Raw genomic sequence first — 11,955 nt, forward strand, 5'->3', positions numbered from 1 at the left:
AAAAGGTCTGTACTTCGAACAGTAAAATTGTCCGAGTTTGATATTGTACTTGAAGAATTTAGAAAGATAATTTCTCATGGCCCAGAATATGTGTGCTGTGTATGCTTAAAACTTCTCTTTGAGAACCAAGTATTGAAATGTAAAAAGAGTAATTATAAAATTCAGACGTGCATAAGTGAAGAATATTTGCATGTTTGCAATTCAGAATGCCGGTCAAAATGTTTAATAGGCCAGTCAGCCAGATCGTCACTATGGATATGCTTCACCTGTCATAGAAAATTGCAAGCTGGAAAAGTACCTGCAGAAGCAAATATGAACAATTTACAACTACATGAAGTTCCAAAAGAACTTGCCAATCTGAACAATTTAGAACAGCATTTGATTGCATTGAATATCCCTTTCATGAAGTTAATGGCCTTGCCTAAAGGTGGTCAAAATGGAGTCCATGGCCCAGTCGTGTGCGTGCCTTCAAACACTTATGAAACAGTAGATATGTTGCCAAGACCACAGACTGAAGATCAATTGATCCGTGTTAAACTCAAACGAAAATTGTCGTACAAAAGCTATTATGAGTACAAATTTGTAGATAAATCTAACTTGCTTAATGCTCTGCAGTATTTAAAAGCAAATAATAAGTGGTATTTTGATGTTACAGTAAATGATAAATGGGAAAACTCACTTGAACGAAATGAAAAAGATAATGAAAAGGAAGAAGCAGTGGAAATCGGTGGTAAAGCTCGTTTAGCAAAATATTGGAAGGAAATGGAAGAACAAATCGATTACATTTTGTCCAAAGACAAAAATGCTAATGAAAACATGCAGGGCAGCAGTAAACTACAACAAAAAATAGATGACAACAACACTGAAGACGATATGGAAGAACGCTTACGCGGTATTCAGTTAGACTCGTGTCTCCAGCCAGTAGATATTGGACAGGAAATATTAGATCAGTATTTTGAAGACATAATATGTTGTGCTCCTTGTGAAGGAAGAAGCCCTGTATCAATTCTACAAGATGAAAGCAATGAGGCCAAATGTTTCCCAGTATTATTTCCTAAAGGTCAACCAACATTCCATGATAGAAGAGATGAAAAAATAACATTGGGACGTTATCTGCACAACCGATTGATGCACGTGGACAACAGATTTGCTCAGAATACAGATTACATCTTTTATGCACAATATATTTATGAAATTCAACAGGTTATATCACAAGTTTCTATCGCATTAAGGCAAAGTCCAAACAAAAAAGATGATTCGTCTTCAATAACTGCCTCAGATTTGAAAGATGCAGAGAAAGTTAAAAAAATACTAAAATCAGACAAGGGCTATAAATTTTTAAAGCAAATTCGTGGAACACCTCCATTCTGGCAAAAGACACAAAAAGATGTTCTCGCAATGGTAAGACAGCTTGGAAAGCCCACATGGTTTGCTTCTTTTTCATCTGCCGATATGAGATGGCCAGAATTAATGAATACATTGCTTAGACAAAAAGGAGACACCAGGGAATCAAGTGAATTAGACTATACAGAAAAATGTAATCTTTTAAGATCAAATCCAGTAACAGTTGCCAGAATGTTTGATAAAAGATTTCACACTTTTATGAAGAAAGTTATTTTATCTCCCGCTGCACCGATTGGTAAAGTAGTTGATTCATTTTGGAGAGTAGAGTATCAAGCTCGTGGTTCCCCTCACATTCATGCCTTGTTCTGGGTTCAAAATGCTCCACAGTTGGGTATCGATAATGATGATGATGTCGTACAATTCGTAGATAAATACATTTGTTGCCAGAAACCAGATGAAAAGGAAGATCAAGAACTACATGAAATAGTAAGCAAGGTCCAACAACACAGTAAGAAACATTCTAAATCTTGCACAAAAACAGGGAAGGCGTGTAGATTTAATTTTCCGAGACCACCATCTGGAAAAACATTCATTGTAACACCCGTTGAAGAGATTCCAGCTAAAGATTGTGGGAAAGTGCAAAATAAGGAAAATGACAATGATCAAGTTAAAGCTTCTGAAAAGACTAAAGATGATGCAGAGAAATTGTTGAATTCAGTTAAAGATGCATTATCCAATGGAATCGAGTACAACAGTGTAAACCATCTCTTTGAAAAGCTTGGCATTACACAAAATCAATTTGAGAATGCACATAATGAATTAGCATCACAACAAAGTATAATCATCAAAAGAGAAATACAAGATGTATGGGTAAATCAGTTTAATCCAAGTCTACTAAGAAGCTGGAATGCCAACATGGATTTGCAGTTCGTAACAAATGTATTTGCATGCGTGGCTTATATTGTATCCTACATGTCAAAAGCTGAACGAGAAATCGGATTGCTATTGAGTCATACACTATCAGAAATGAAAGAGGGAAATGATAACGCAAAGGAAAGCATGAAAAAACTTGGCCAGGTGTACATGCAAAATCGTGAAGTGTCTGCTCAAGAAAGCGTCTATCGTGTTTGCAGTCTCAGATTGAAAGAATGTTCTAGGAAAGTGGAATTTATTCCTGTTGGACCCAACCCTGTCAGAATGAGTTTACCATTAAGCGTTATAAAAAGCAGACCAGATAACGATAATGATGATGATGAGAATGTTTGGATGCCTAGCAAGCTTGACAGATACAAAGCTCGACCTAGAAACACAGAATTCAGTGATATGTGTCTTGCAACGTTTTGTTCTCAGTACAGAATCTTAACTGCATCCCAAACGCCAAGTACAAGAAGTAAAAATGTCTTTAAATTAGATAACGATCTGGGGTATATTCAGAAGCGTACTCGTACGGAAGATGCAGTTGTAAGGTATCCCCGATTTTCACCCATCATCTCACCAGAAAAATATTATTTGAGCATTTTGCAACTCTTTCTGCCATATTTTGAAGATGGACAATTAAAGCCCCCAACATTTGAAACACATGAAGAGTTCTACGAGACAGGTTCTGTGAAAATATGTGGACGTGAATTGGAGAAAGTCTGGTCAATTGTCTGTACTAACCGAAAGAAGTTTGAAATGAATGCCGATGCAATTGATTATGCACAGGAGCATCTTGACAAATTTGGTCCATACGAAGATGCATGGGGTCTTTTATGTCCGGAAAAGGAAGTAGAGCGACTTGAACATCCCAAAGAAAATGTAGATGTCGAAGATTGTGATGGAGATCTTGATATCCCTGATTTAAAGAATGAAGCGAAAAAAGATGACTATAGCATCGAACTACGTTCTGTAAAAATTTCCAAACAAGATGGACATTCTTTGATGAGGTCTTTGAATGAGAAGCAACAGAGTGTTTTTTACAAAATACGACAGTGGTGTTTAGATAGAGTAAATGGAAAATCGGTCGAACCGTTTCATATGTTTCTAACTGGAGGTGCTGGCACTGGAAAGAGTCATTTGATCAAATGTCTTTACTATGAAGCAACACGTATACTAGCCCGAATGTTGCCACATCCTGATGATGTCTCAGTATTGAAAATGGCTCCAACCGGAGTAGCTGCATACAATATCAATGGCCATACTATACATAGTATTCTTTCTATTCCAATCAATGCACAAGTACTGTATCAACCGCTGAGTGATGAGAAAATAAGTGTCCTTCGAAATAAGCTGGCTGAATTGCAAATTTTAATCATAGATGAAGTATCAATGGTAGATCAAAAGTTAATGTCTTACATTCACGGCCGCCTACGACAAATAAAACAATCACGCGATCAAACTGCTTTTGCTGGTGTTTCAGTTATTGCTGTGGGAGACATGTATCAGTTACCTCCAGTCTTAGGAACTCCTTTATATAAAGACACACTCAATGGTGCATTGTGGAATGCTAATTTCAAGAAAGTAGAACTTGAAGACATTATGAGACAAAAAGACGATACCCAATTCGCTCTTCTCTTAAATAGATTACGTGTAAAACAAGGGGAAGAGATTCTCTGTGATGAAGACCTAGCAATGCTCAAGTCCTGTGAGACTGGTGAAGAATGTGAAAATGCTCTGCATATCTATGCATGTAACAAGGAAGTAGATGCTTGGAACAAGAAATTATTGCATACAAAATGTGGAGATGTGATATGCGTAAAAGCACAAGACATGGACAAAGATGTTAAAAAGGGAAATCAAATACGGGAAAAACCTTATACAAAGATGAAAACCCAGTTGCCTTCTTATCTGTGGATTGCAGTTAATGCTAGAGTGATGTTGCTCAAGAACATTGATGTTAGTAAAGGCCTGACAAATGGATGTTTTGGAAATGTAACAGAAATAATAACGGATCATACAAATTTGAATCCAGTTTGCATCAAAGTTAATTTTGAGAAGGCCGATGTGGGTATTCATTCAATCGAAATGTCTCAAGAATCCATTGGTAAGAAATATGTGAGAAAACAATTTCCACTTAAGCTTGCTTATGCTTGCACAATTCATAAAGTACAAGGTTCAACATTAGACAAAGCTGTTGTATCATTAAAAAGTGTATTTCAATCTGGACAGGCATATGTTGGGCTTAGTCGCGTTACTTCGTTATCTGGACTTGTGATAGAACATTTCGATCCTAAACGTATATATTGTAATCCAGAAATTAAAGAACGCATTGAGATTATGAAGCCGTTTATCAAGAATGAAACTTCGGAAGATATTCACGATTATAACTTTTCTTTGGTAATGCAAAATGTACAAGGATTAAAACAGCATTTTAACGATTTCAAATCCCAGTGCCAATTTGTGAATGTAGATTTTATTTGCTTGACCGAAACATGGATTAATGATAATGATCTCTGTGACGTTGTTTTAGATAACTTTCGATTTTATCATCAGCCACGACATCTTTCATACTGTAATTCTGGAGTTGGAAATGTACTCAAAGAACAATCGCATGGAGGTGTTGGAATGTATATCAAGAATACATATTCAAGTAGATTAGACATATCTGTCGACAACTTAGAGTTTATCGCAATTCTTGTCACCAAACCAGTTTCTGTTGTGATTTCAGTTGTTTATCGACCTCCATCATATAGTATCAAATCATTCTGTGAATCATTAGACAATTTGCTAAATGCATTACACAAAAGAAGCATTAGGTGTATTGTGATGGGAGATTTTAATGAGGATTTGTTTAAAGGTTCTTCACAGGTAAACAAGCTGATGTGTAATAAAGGTTACAAACAGCATGTTGTAAATGCTACTACTGAGAAGGGAACAATGATAGATCATGTGTACAGCAAAGGACTAGATTTATTGGAAACAGAGGTCATCCCTACATATTATAGTTACCACGAAGCTGTTAAGATTGCTTTTTGATATTTATTGTAAAGGCCAAATAAAAAAATAAAACATGTTTAGCGTCCTGTTTTTTCGAAAAAAAGGAAGGAGGCCCTTTACACCTGGAGTAATTTGGCAATTCTATGACATAACTTTTTGCTTTGAAATGTTACATTGGGGTTGCATAAACAGAATACTTTTTATGTCAAATGCGTTCATTAGTAAGGTTAACACTTTTAAAAAAGAAACATTTAGTACTGTTTATATTCCTAATCTTCAAATGATTTTTTTTATTTCACTTCTTCAGATAACTTCTTCAATAGACTGCAAAGCGCAACGTTGCAAAGCTCACTTCTACAACCCTAGTCACCAATGACAGTGCACCACCATATTCCTTTGCTCACCAGTTGAAACAAACTACCGCCCTCGAGTCAGAAGGCTGTCCTCATCGTCCAACACACAGCGGTAACATCACCCCAGGACTTCAGCCCTCCGGTGATACCTGGTTCAGCGAAGACTAGGCCTTGGGGAGTGTTTACGGCTCTGTCACCAAAACAGCATTGTGGCAGAAGTATGCAACACCAGCATATACATGTAATGTATCGGGACCTTTACAGGGTAAGGAAAGATTGCCAAACTAAAATGTTTGAAAAAGGCTAACTCTACTGTACATAGTTATTTCAAGCTCCTCCTGATAGATGGCTGACCTCGGCCACTACACTATTGATTCCCACAAAATTGGCACACCTGGAGTAAATTGGCAATTCTATGACATATCTTTTTGCTTTGAAAATGTTACATTGGGGTTGCATAGACAGAATACTTTTTAGGTCAAATGCGTTCATTAATAAGGTTAACACTTTTAAAAAAGAAACATTTAGTACTGTTTATATTCCTAATCTTTAAATGATTTTTTTTATTTTACTTCTTCAGTTAACTTCTTCAGATGACTGCAAAGCGCAACATTGCAAAGCTCACTTCTACAACCCTAGTCACCAATGACAGTGCACCACCATATCCTTTTGCTCACCAGTTCAAACAAACTACCGCCCTCGAGTCAGAAGGCTGTCCTCATCGTCCAACACACAGCGGTAACATCACCCCAGGACTTCAGCCCTCCGGTGATACCTGGTTCAGCAAAGACTAGGCCTTTGGGGGGTGTTTACGGCTCTGTCATCCATGGGTGTCGATCCGTAACTGATACCTATTCATCAGGGGGGATGATCTATTCATTCATCCCCCCCTGATGAATAGGTATTACGTAAGTATCGACACCCATGCTGTCATCATAACAGCATTGTGGCAGAAGTATGGAACACCAGCATATACAGGGTAAGGAAAGATTGCCAAACTAAAATGTTTGTAAAAGCCTAACCCTACTGTACTGAGTTTATTTCAAGCTCCTCCTGATAGATGGCTGACCTCGGCCACTACACTGTTGATTCCCACAAAATTGGCACACCTGGAGTAAATTGGCAATTCTATGACATATCTTTTTGCTTTGAAAATGTTACATTGGGGTTGCATAGACAGAATACTTTTTAGGTCAAATGCTTTCATTAATAATGTTAACACTTTTAAAAAAGAAACATTTAGTACTGTTTATATTCCTAATCTTCAAATGATTTTTTTTAAATTCACTTCTTCAGTTAACTTCTTCAGATGACTGCAAAGCGCAACATTGCAAAGCTAACTTCTACAACCCTAGTCACCAATGACAGTGCACATCCCTTTGCTCACCAGTTCAAACAAACTACCGCCCTCGAGTCAGAAGGCTGTCCTCATCGTCCAACACACAGCGGTAACATCACCCCAGGACTTCAGCCCTCCGGTGATACCTGGTTCAGCAAAGACTAGGCCTTTGGGGGGTGTTTACGGCTCTGTCATCATAACAGCATTGTGGCAGAAGTATGGAACACCAGCATATACAGGGTAAGGAAAGATTGCCAAACTAAAATGTTTGTAAAAGCCTAACCCTACTGTACTGAGTTATTTCAAGCTCCTCCGGATAGATGGTTGACCTCGGCCACTACACTGTTAGATTCCCACAAAATTGGCACACCTGGAGTAAATTGGCAATTCTATGACATATCTTTTTGCTTTGAAAATGTTACATTGGGGTTGCATAGACAGATCACTTTTTATGTCAAATGCGTTCATTAATAAGTTTAACACTTTTAAGAAAGAAAAATTCAGTACTGTTCATATTCCTAATCTTCAAATGATTTTTCAAAATTTCACTTCTTCAGATAACTTCTTCAGATGACTGCAAAACGCAACGTTGCAAAGCTCACTTCTACAACCCTAGTCACCAATGACAGTGCACCACCATATCCCTTTGCTCACCAGTTCAAACAAACTACCGCCCTCGAGTCAGAAGGCTGTCCTCATCGTCCAACACACAACGGTAACATCACCCCAGGACTTCAGCCCTCCGGTGATACCTCGTTCAGCAAAGACTAGGCCTTGGGGAGTGTTTACGGCTCTGTCATAACAGCATTGTGGCAGAAGTAGCCTCGATCTCGACCAAGACATTTTGAATGCCACTCTGTATGGCTCGGCATCCTTTTTTTTTCTTTATTCATACTAACGTGTGTTCATGTCCATTTTTCCACCTATGATTCTTACATTTATTTTCTGATACCATGTTTCTGTGTGATTTTAGTCTTATTTTTACTGGTATGACAATGTAAACATATACCTTTGTTCCACACAAGATATTTTGGGATTTTGTGTGCACTTCCATGTAACTACATGTATTTTTATATGATAGTTTTTGTTTCTGATTGTTCAATTCCTTTTACGCTCTCATTCCTTTATAGTTGTATCTTATTTGAGACAGAGGAAGAGAGAGGGTGAATAGTAGAGAGAGAGAGAGAGAGAGAGGGGGGATGCAGAAACAAAGCGCCATTCATGATGTATTTTATTACATTTGTGTTTTAACTTTGCACATACATTGCAAGATTTTGGGGATTTAACACGTTTATTTTTCTGTAAGTTTGTAAATCCTTGTATTCACACAGTATTTTGAGTGATATATTGTAAAGATAGATCTTATGCATGCCACTTGGGAAAAGAAGTTATACATGCATGTCACTCTTCTTATCTTGGCATTACCGTAATTCTTATATTGGTTGATGTTGCTGATATATGAAACAGAATCTGATGGATATCATTGATAACAGTTACTGTTTGTCTTCTTTTTAACATCAGGATAACAGATCTTATTAGTCAGCGAAAGACAATTCACTGTAATTTGTTATATTGTCATATATTACACGATTATGATTTTCAATGGCACATGTTTGTACACTACAATTTTATGTCATTAGAGGTCACATATCCAGTTTGTTTCGTGAATAGTCAATATTGGATTATGATTATAATGTCAGTTTATTTGCAACATTTACCCCATATATAGTGGTACCTTACGATCAACTGTCAATATCTACTGCATTCACTATACATAGCAGTGTCTTGCTTGCTGTAACAAAGAGGTACATAGGGCTGTTAGGGATTATCCATAATGTACATTGTTTTTTAGTTTTATTGTTATTGTGTTTATCTGAACTTATATCTCACTTCCTATGTAGGGGGCCTTTCATATAATCAGTAGGTATCTTGTTTATGTACCTGTTTTATATATGTATTCCATTTCTGTTGAATATATATACATGTTAAAATGCCCTTTTCAGAGATTTGTACAATGCTGCTCTTTTCAGTATGTGCTTTTATTTTGGTATATCAAATTTAATTCGATATGCTGTTTTAAAAAAAAAAAAAATTAAATGTGTTTGAAGATGATAGGTGATTACCATTTGTAATATTGCATTGCAGTTCTTTTTTAGATCGCCAAGGAAATAGCGTGATGTTAAATTTGGTGCAGAATGTCATTTACATGCATGTAGATAGGTCTATGCAATTTAGCTTTGACTTTGGTTTGATAAGCTTAATTGTTTAGTGCTTTGAACATGAATTTAACAATGAATAGACCTGTTTACTAATGTACTTCATTTCATGTTTCTGTCTATAGTACATGGTAGGGGTGAAACAAGAATACAAAGGTTAGAAGGAAAAGTTAAAGAAGATTGGGGAACACTGGAAGACATAATAGAGGGAGAACGAGAGTCGGAGGCGGAAAAGGGAGAGGGTGAGAGAGTATAACAAAAGAGAAGGGCGGAGATAGATCGAGACATCGCAAGAGAGAAAGAGGGAGGCAAGGAAGGAGTGAGACAAAGGAAGGGAGAGGGTGAAGAGTAGAGAGAGAGAGGGGGGGGGATGCAGAAACAAAGCAAGAGAGAGGGGCAGAACAAGAGAGGAGAAGAGGAATATGGCAAGAGAGAGGAGAAAGAGAAAGAGATGCAATCGAGGCACTCTACTAGCATAAATAGATTTGAATATTTACTATATAGAGAAAGGGAGAAGTTATAGACAATCATGATGATGAACATGAAGGTGATGGTAATGATAATGTTAGATGATGATGATAATGATAATGTTAATGATGATGTTGATGATCATCAGACCATCACGATGAAGATGATCATGATGATATTGATGATGATGATCATGGGCGTGATCCTGACATTTGATTGAAAAAAATGAGGGGACATTTAGATAGCATATAGTCTCAGCTACAACATGCTCAAAAATATTTTAAAAAACAAGCGGAAATAACGGCGATATTGTTCTCAAAAGACAGGAATGTAGAATCCAGATTTGAGAAAAAGTCATCTCCCATATAGAAAAAGAGAGAAATTATAACGATATGTACATGTAAACAATAATCATAATGATGATGATGATGATATGATGATCTTGATAGTAATTAATGGTGATGATGTTGATGATCATGATCATGATCAGACCATGATGATGATGATGATGATGATGATGATAATATTGATGATGATCATGAGCGTGATCCTGACATCTGATTAGAAAAATGAGGGGGACAGTTAGATAGCATATAGTCTCAGCTACAACATACTAAAAAATCAACAAAAACCGAGCGGAAATAACGGCGATTATTATTGCTCGCAAAAGACCGGAATTTAGAATCCAGATTTCAGACCATGATGATGATCATCATCATCATTATGATCATGATGATCATAATGATGATCATGAGCGTGATTCTGACATCTGATTGAAAAAATGAGGGGACATCATGATAGCATATAGTCTCAGCTACATAATAGTACTCCAAAATCAACAAAAACCAGGCGGAAATAACGGCGATATATTGCTCGCAAAAGACAGGAACGTAGAATCCAGATTTGAGAAAAAGTCATCTCCCATATAGAAAAAGAGAGAAATTATAACGATATGTACATGTAAACAATGATCATAATGATAATGATGATATGATGATCTTGATAGTAATTAATGGTGATGATGTTGATGATCATGATCATGATCAGACCATGATAATGATGATGATGATATTGATGATGATCATGAGCGTGATCCTGACATCTGATTGAAAAAATGAGGGGACATTTAGATAGCATATAGTCTCAGCTACATATGTACTCCAAAATCAACAAAAACCAGGCGGAAATAACGGCGATATTGCTCGCAAAAGACAGGAATGTAGAATCCAGATTTGAGAAAAAGTCATCTCCCATGGGGATTACAGGCAAAAAGTAATGGATCAAGTGATAATAGGGTAATAATAAAGTAAATATGGTTGTTTATTACATTATTTGCGATTCTATGTGTAGTTATGTGATATTTGCTATGTATATCCATCAGAAACTTGTCTGTACAAAACAGTGAAATACTGCCCTCTCCGGCAGAATAAAGTAAGCTTAGCAACGAGCATAAACTTCTAGCAGTATTCCTTTCCGGGGTATGTATGGACATATAAGATACAACATTTGGCGACGAGGATGGGATTCTCATTCCAGGACATCACTATGATGTTCCCCCTGCCCCTAACATTCACTCCCGACATCCTGCCCCCTCCAGTCGCCCTTCTCGTACCCGGCAACGGCCTCGATATTTGACAGACTATATTATGTCCCATAGAACTATATTTCGGTTCCTCCCTTTTGACAGTACCCATAGTGTTTTGGTTACATGCATGTTTTGGATTGAGTTTGAGTTTATTTTATTTATACACGGTAAAAGCCCGAAACAGTTCGCAGACTGGTTTCAATCAGGGCCGTGTCGATAAAAAACAACATAATCATGACATATAAACAAAAGTAATATAACACTGACAGATTCACAACCATAACACGACAATAATAGGAAATAAGCTAAAAACACTTTACTTAATTAGAACTATATTGGTAGACCCAAAAGATAAACAATTAAATAAGTTACATATATGATCCTCATAATCTGTTTGCATATTTATATATATAAAGTAAAAACAAAAAGAAGTTTAACAAGATTATAAATAAGTTAAAAACATATTATGTATTCATGTTAAATATTAAATAATCAAACTTTAAAACAATAAACAAAAGAAAACACACATAATGTGGAATGTAGAAGTAAAATGAAGTATGAAATAATAATAAATACTTAAGAGCATTATGAATATGGATCAGTTAAATACTACATATATAATTGTTTTGTTTTTGTTAATGCCTTCATCTCAGTAGCTAGTTTGACCCCCCCCCCCCCCAATGGTTGTTTATGCATTTTGTCATTCTGATGTTTGTCTTTACCGGTAATCTTTTC

At 36.5% G+C, this 11,955-nt stretch overlaps 1 long non-coding RNA gene across 1 annotated transcript; it reads left to right on the forward strand.

Annotated features, from left to right (window-relative positions):
* Positions 1-6,538: 6,538 nt before the first annotated feature.
* Positions 6,539-9,249, forward strand: LOC105441739. The gene is made up of 3 exons (XR_004061747.1): positions 6,539-6,591; positions 6,909-7,191; positions 7,509-9,249. It is a non-coding gene; the product is annotated as an uncharacterized LOC105441739 (long non-coding RNA).
* The last annotated feature ends 2,706 nt before the right edge of the window (positions 9,250-11,955 follow it).

Source organism: Strongylocentrotus purpuratus, unplaced genomic scaffold (assembly GCF_000002235.5).
Source record: "Strongylocentrotus purpuratus isolate Spur 01 unplaced genomic scaffold, Spur_5.0 spur5_contig_758, whole genome shotgun sequence".
Lineage (NCBI taxonomy): Eukaryota > Metazoa > Echinodermata > Echinoidea > Camarodonta > Strongylocentrotidae > Strongylocentrotus > Strongylocentrotus purpuratus.